Source organism: Panthera leo, chromosome C1 (assembly GCF_018350215.1).
Source record: "Panthera leo isolate Ple1 chromosome C1, P.leo_Ple1_pat1.1, whole genome shotgun sequence".
Lineage (NCBI taxonomy): Eukaryota > Metazoa > Chordata > Mammalia > Carnivora > Felidae > Panthera > Panthera leo.
In genome coordinates this window covers 44,907,879-44,915,564 of record NC_056686.1, presented here as the reverse complement: position 1 = coordinate 44,915,564, position 7,686 = coordinate 44,907,879, and positions in this window count along the sequence as shown.

Genomic DNA, 7,686 nt, shown 5'->3' with positions numbered 1-7,686 from the left:
GCTGACAGCTCAGAGCCTGGAGCCTGTTTCGGATTCTGTGTCTCCCTCTCTCTGACCCTCCCCCATTCATGCTCTGTCTCTCTCTGTCTCAAAAATAAATGTTAAAAAAAAAATTTAAAAAAAAATACAAATGCCACGTGTGATAGCTACAATATTGAAAAATTATCACGTAGTCCTATCTGTTAGTGATTTCTTTCATAACTGTGCCTTTGGTATCAAGCTCAGAATGTTTTACTCTATAGTCAATTATATAAATTTTTGCATATATTATCTATCAGCACTTTACCAGTTTTAAAAAGTTTTGTGAATAATACACAAATAGAATTTTATTGTAAAAATTTTAATGTGATCAGAACTACTGAAACATGCCCTCATTCCCTTGGTTATCTTATTTCAGTCTTATGGTTTAAAATGTGACCTGATGACTCCCAAATTTATATGTCCGTTCCTGAACTGTTTCCCGGATTCCAGGGTCATATATCCGCCTGAATATTTGACAACTCTACCTGGATATGTAACAAGCACCTCAAATTTCACAGACCCTAAACTAAGCCCTGACATCTCTTCTACAACCTACCTCTCCTGTCACCCTTCCCACTTCAGTTAAACACGAATCCACCATGCACATGCTCATAATAAAGTCCTCGGAGGCTTGCTCACTCTTTTTTTTAAAAAAAATTTAATGTTTATTTATTTTGAGAGAGAGAGAAGGAGAGAGAGAGCAGGGGAGGTGCAGAGAGAGAGGGAGAGAGAGAATCCCAAGCAGGTGCCATGCGGTCAGCACTGAGCAGGACGCAGGGCTCAAACTCACAGACTGTGAGAGCATGACCTGAGCCTAAATCAAGAGTCAGACACTTAACTGACTGAGATACCCAGGCGCCCCCTAACTCTCTTGTTTTTACAGTTCTGTTGAACTATTTGACAAATCCCATTAGCTCTCCCTTCAAAATATATCCAGAAGTCAATTACCTTGTGCCACCTGTCCTGCCACCACCCTGGTCCCACCCACCATCATCTCCCTTCTCCAGGTTCGCGACAGCCCCCTGTCTAGTTTTCCTTCTTGCTTAGTAACCGCGGAGCAATCCTGTTAAGAAAACTAAGTTATATTGTGTGTCCTTGGCTTAACACCTTTCAACAGCTTGCTCTGTCATTCACAGGAATCACCACAATCCTCAAACACCCTTTAAGGCCCTGCAAGGTATGCCTTATCTTGTTGACCTCATTCCCTGCTACTCTTTCTTCGGGGAACAACATGCCCAAGTCAGGGTATCGAACGTTCCAGGTCCACTCCCTCCTGAGCGAGTGCTCACTGTTCTGCAGCCTGGGAACATACCCACGTGGCACATTCCCTCACCTCTGTCACATCTTTTCTCAAGTATCACTTTCTCAGCATAGTGTTTTTTCCTCTACCCCCTTTTGTGCTCTGTTTTCCTCGGTAGCATTTTTTCACCATTTATCCTATATTTTACTCATTTATTTTGTTTATGGTCTCTCTCCTCCCCACTAGAATGTATGCTCCATAAAAACAGAATTAGTGTTGATGTCCCCTGCTGTATCCTCAGCACAAGGAATAGTGCCTGGCACATGGCAGGCCCTCAACTGTTTGTTAAATGAGCCAATTAACTTACATAAACTTCCCTTTTGTCATCACTCTCAAACTCCGTCCCTTCCCCAAGCACCAGAGGTAACTAATAATAAACGAAGAAAGCGATTGCAGAACAATATATACAAGGAATCCTTAATGTAAAGCAGATAAATAAGTAAATGCCAAAATAAAGTTATGGAGGCACACACACCAAACTAAGATGTTGTTATTCCATCTGGAACTTATTTCTCTCTGAAGGAGGGGAAGATATACATTTTTTTCCCAAGTGACTAACCAATTGTGCTATTATTATTAAAACCTATCCACTAATATTCTAACATATCCTCACTGATACAATATGACACTTTGAACATAGATTACATGTGTCTCAACTGGGGCCAGTTTGCTGGAATATCTGTAGCTGTAATGCAAAATTTTAAAATTATATCACTGTCGCAAACTTGCGTATCAATTAGAGTTAGTCACCTCTTACTACTCTTTAAAAAAATCTTTTTTAATGTTTATTTTTGAGACAGAGAGAGACAGAGCATGAAGCGGCGGTGGGGGGGGGGGGGGGTTGGTCAGAGAGAGGGAGATACAGAATCTGAAGCAGGCTCTAGGCTCCGAGCTGTCAGCACAGAGCCCAATGAGAAGCTCGAACTCACGGACTGTGAGATCATGACCTGAGCCGAAGTCGGATGCCTAATCGACTGAGCCACCCAGGCGACCCATCTTACTACTCTTTTTTAAAAATGCCCCTGCTTGTTTTCATGATTTTATTCTCTCAGCTATTTTTTTTTGGGGGGGGGGATATCTTTTAAAGCTGTTAGGTTAAAGAATTAGAATTTTAGTTGGAATTTCATTACGTGTACAGAGTAGTTTGTGAACAATTGACATGTTTATACCATTAAGTACTTCCTTCTTGGAACATGGCATGCCTTCCCAATAATTCATATATTTTATGGCTCAGAATGTAGTCATGTTGTCCTCATTAGGTTTAGGACATTTCCCATTCAATTTTTTTAAATTATTACACACAGCTAGAACAGAGATTCATTTTTGTGTATTTGTATTGTGAGCCAAAGTACTGAGTCCTATTATTAGAGTTTTGTTGTAGTTGTTGTGTCTCTTGGTTTTCTGGGTAGATAATCATCACCTTGAGATAATGACAATTTTGTCACCCCCTTACTACACCTGGATTCCCCAACATTCACAGCTTGAGATGGTGGCCTATATATGAGTGATTTGGTGGGAAGCACAAAGGCTCCAATCCCATGTAACAGCTCTTTCACATGGGGGAGCAAAGAGAGAGAGAGAGAGAGAGAGAGAGACAGAGAGACAGACAACCAAAAGATGTGCTATTGAGTGGGTCACATCTAGAGGTTATTTGTTGTCTGATCCCACAGGACTGATTAAGGATCATATGTGAGGCATTTCCATATTAGCCACAACAAGGAGAGAGAAGAATTTATGCCCTTTGCCATTTGCCAACAGTCCCAGCACATTTCATGCCTCATGATCAAGAGGGAAGCTTCAGGGGAAAAAAGGTGTATGGTGCAGGTCTGACAACGTGAGTCTCTGTCATATTACACTGCCAATAAGTCAGTCTGAGACTACACAGAACCGTGCTAGCTGGAATGAGATAAACAAGGCCAAGGGGATCTGAAGTGGTGGATAAGAGATACCCGGTACAGTCCACCCCTTGTACCTAGATCCTCTAGTGCTTGCCATCACATCTGGCTCCTATTCTGCAGTATGGAGCCAAATAATCCCTCACCTTATTCCCCAGACAGAGGAAATGCAAAGCCAATCTTTCATGGACTCACCTTCAGAGAGGTAGCCAGCCATAATCACTGAGGCTTTGTAAGAGAGTTAATGAAACAAGGTCTAGTCCCTACTGTGAAAGCAGCTCTGATTACCTCTCACTTTTTGCCCAGGGGATTCTCAGACCTGCTTTTTGGGATACTTGCAGAAGAAACTGTGCCAGCCATTCTGATGTAAAGAACAAACAAAGAGGTGTGAGGTGACTAACACCAATAAGGTGACCTTTGACAAATGGAGGAGAATTGGCAGATAAATAATCCTCTTTCATTCTTCAGTGAACAGTTTGGAAGCTCATTCTAAATTATTCTTCAGAGGGTCTTTAGCAGGATCAAGCCATAGATGCCCCCACTAGGGACCATCTTGATAACATATCATTGGATTGGTTTTTCCCTGCTTTTCTGCCTCATTATTCCCATTGACCCAACTCTGCATCTTTGGTGTTTCTTCCACCAGTTGCTACTTACAAGCAATCCCTGTCTCAAGCTCTGCTTTTTGGGAAAATCTAGACTAGCTGACATCCATGTGTGTTACCTCTGACCTATTATCCAATATTCATTGAAAATTCTAGCTATTCTCCTTTTCTCAATATTCCAGAAAAATCCAAGCACATGTTTATGGACAAATCACCAGAATATTTGTCATATATTCTTGTTGTGATATTGTAGGACCTTCAACAAGGAGACAGGCCTTCCCTTCTGTCAATAGGGGCTGGATCTGTGAACAGTTTTAGATCTGGAAATGAGGTCAGGGACCATAATTTTCCATAGCAGCAAATGAAATCATATTTTTGCTTCCCAGCCTTTTTTCTTCTAATCATACAAGTTGAGCATCACCCTGGTCTGTTGTTCACATGATTCACTCCCAGAATTTTAAGATGTATTATCTATTGCCACAGATCTTGGCAAGCCAAAGCATCCTATCCTACGGGCCACTCCAAGGCTTGTTGCCCATTTTGGTAATTATGTCCACTTTGTCTCCAATGTTCCTGGCTTCTACTGTTCCACAGCACCCCGCTGTCCATCCTGGCTTATGCTAGAAAGTCACCACTGAGTTTCTCAAAAATGCCAGTAGCCTTTTTGCTAGTGTATGTGGCCTTAGTAAAGTGAATGTGCTTGGGGCCCGCCTTGGGAACACAGACAGTGGAATTTCTGTTCTCATCTAATAAATCCATTTTCATATTCTCACTTCCCTTACTTTCTGACCATTTTCCTTATGGCATGCTTAGACAATTCTTGCATCCCCATCTCATTTACTGTTGTCCTTTGCCAGGTTCAAGCTAGTGAATTGGGACTAGCTCCATATATTCCTGAAAGAATGTTGAATTTTGGGTGAATAAATTCTCACCTGTTCAGTCTTGGATTCTACCTTCTTAGATCCCACACCTCAAGGTCCACTCCTATACATGCTCCCTGGTTCCTGTGAGTGTCCTGTGAGTGGTACCAAGAAGTTATTTCCTGGAGCAGAGAGTAACTCCCTGCTTGGACTGTGCTGGAGACTTGGCTTGTGTTATCAATCTGGAGGCAATAAGGAGTGAAGGATTGGATCTTAAAGACAAACATGAAATTGAAATGCATTTGCCTCGGTCGATGTCTCAGGTTGGGTTTTTTCAGAAGTAGATTCGGTGCCAAGGATTCTGGTGCAAATCTCTGAAGATGCCAGTTAAGGAACAGGAGAACCAGGATAGGGAAGGACAGAAAGCCAAGCAAATGTGCAATTTCAGATGAAGTCCCAGACTCATTTGTTCACAAATGTTCATAGCAATTTTAGTCACAATAATCAAAATCTGCAGCCTAACAATCTCTTTTTTAAAGATGTTTATTTATTTTTGAGAGACAGAGCACGAATGGGGAAAGAGCAGACAGAAAGGAAGGCACAGAATCCAAAGCAGGCTCTAGGCTCTGAGTTGTCAGCACAGAGCCTGACGCGGGGCTCGAACTCACGAGTTCGAGCATTTAAAATGAGTGCGTATAATCCTATGCAAATTCATTTGTTCTTCTTTCCTCATTTCTTAAATAGAAACTTAGATCATTTTGAGACCCTCATTTTACAATATAAGCATTTCTTGCTAAGAACTGCTTTCACTCAGGTCACGATCATGACCTGAGCCAAAGTCGGCGCTTAACCGACTGAGCCACCCAGGTGCCCCTAAAACTTAACAATCTAAATGCCCATCGACAAGTGAATAGATAAACAAATTGTGATATAGTCACTTAATGGGAAATTACTCAGTAATGAAAGGGAACAAATCACTGATAGTCAACAGCAAGATTCAATCTCAAAAACATGCTAAGAAGCCAGATTGCAAGAGTTACATACCATATTAATCCATTTATATGAAATTCTACAACAGGGAAATATAATCTATAATGACTTAGAGCAGATCAGATGTCACCCTGGGCTGGCATTAGTGATAAGGTGGTACTGATAATCTAACTGCAAGGATACTTTGGGGTGGTTATGGTGGTATATACATGGATTATACACCCTTATCATAACTTCCAGAATTGTGCATTTAAAATGAGTGCATATAATCGTATGCAAATTCATTTGTTCTTCTTTCCTCATTTCTTAAATAGAAACTTAGATCATTTTGAGACCCTCATTTTACAATATAAGCATTTCTTGCTAAGAACTGCTTTATCTGTATTCTTCAAATTTTGATGTGTTGTGTTTTCATATTCATTCAGTTTAAAATAGTTTCTAACTTCACTTTGGATATCTTCATTCATGGATTATTTAGAAGTGGGCTGTTTAATTTCCAACTATTTGGAGATTCTTCAGATGTCTTCTTGACATTCATCTCTAGCTTAAATTCCTATGGTCAGATAATATATGTTTGATTAAATTTATTGAGACTTGATAAGTAGCCCAGGATATGATCAATCTTGTTGCAGAACTTGTGTTCTGCTGTTTGGGTGGAGTGTCTAATAAATTTCACTGAGGTCAAGTGGGTTGAGAGTGTTCTTCAAGTCTTTCATATCCTTGGTGATTTTCTTTTTTCTTTTTTGTTTTAATTCTTATTCTTTGGTGATTTTCTATCTTTGTGTTCTCTCACTTGTTGAGATCAGGGTTTTGAAACTCTAAATTGCAATTCTGGATTTTTACATTCCTACTTTCAATTCTGTCTGTTTTTTGCTTCATATATTTTGAAGCTCTGTTGTTACATGCATACATTTTTTTTTTTGGATTGATATTTCTTCCTGATGAATTCTTCTCTAACTTACTATAGTTCACCTTCAAATTATTATGTCACTCTGTGCTCTGAAAGAACCTTATAGCAATATACTTCAATTTCCCCTTCCAATACTTTGGGCTATTCTGGTCATACATTTTACTCTACCTATGCTCTAAACCCCACAATTTAGTGCCTTTTGTTTGTTTGTTTTTATAAAGTTAATTGTTTACAAGATATTAACAATGAGGAAAAAAGGTCATATATTTATCTTTTCTGGGGCTCACTTTTTTATTTCGATCTAAATCTCCATCTGGTAATATTTTCCTTCTGCCTCAAGAATTTCTTTTCAACATATCTTACAGTGCAGATCTGCTGGAAATGAATTTTACACTGCTTTGTTGGTCTGAATTTTTCAGACACTATCCTTCATTTTGAAGGTTATTTTCTTTGTTCTGTCTCGACACTCTGTTCATTTCTTTTTCTCTTTGTGTTTCATTTTGGGCAATTTTAATGGGTAGAGCTTCACATTAATTTTTCTTCTTCAGGATATAATCCGTTTTTGAAAGTTTATTTATTTATTTTGAGAGAGAGAGACAGAGAGAGCAAGTAGAGAAGGGACAGACAGAGGAGAGAGAGAATTTCAAGCAGGCTCCGCACCACCAGTGCTCGAACTCACAATCTGTGAGATCATGACCTGAGCCAAAGTCGGACGCTTAATCAAATGAGCCACCTAGGTGCCCCTGGGTATAATCTTTTTTTTAAAAAAGTTTTGGACATTGTGTTTTTATTTCTAGAAATTCCATCTGGGTCTTATTTTATATCTTGTATTTTTTTTTCTTATCATCCTATTTATGTGTTTGCTGTCTTCCTGAATATATGGAACATCTGTTTTAAAATTCTTGTCTGCTAGTTTTATTATCTCTTTCATTTAAGGGTCTATTTCTATCGATTAATTTCCTCCTGATTGTGGTCTCTCTTATTCTGATCCTTTGAATACCTGTTAATATTATACTGGATGCTAGACATTGTGATTTCGCATTGTTAGGTGCTAAGTTTTGTTATATTCCTTTATATGGTGTTGGATTTTGTTCTGGCATGCACT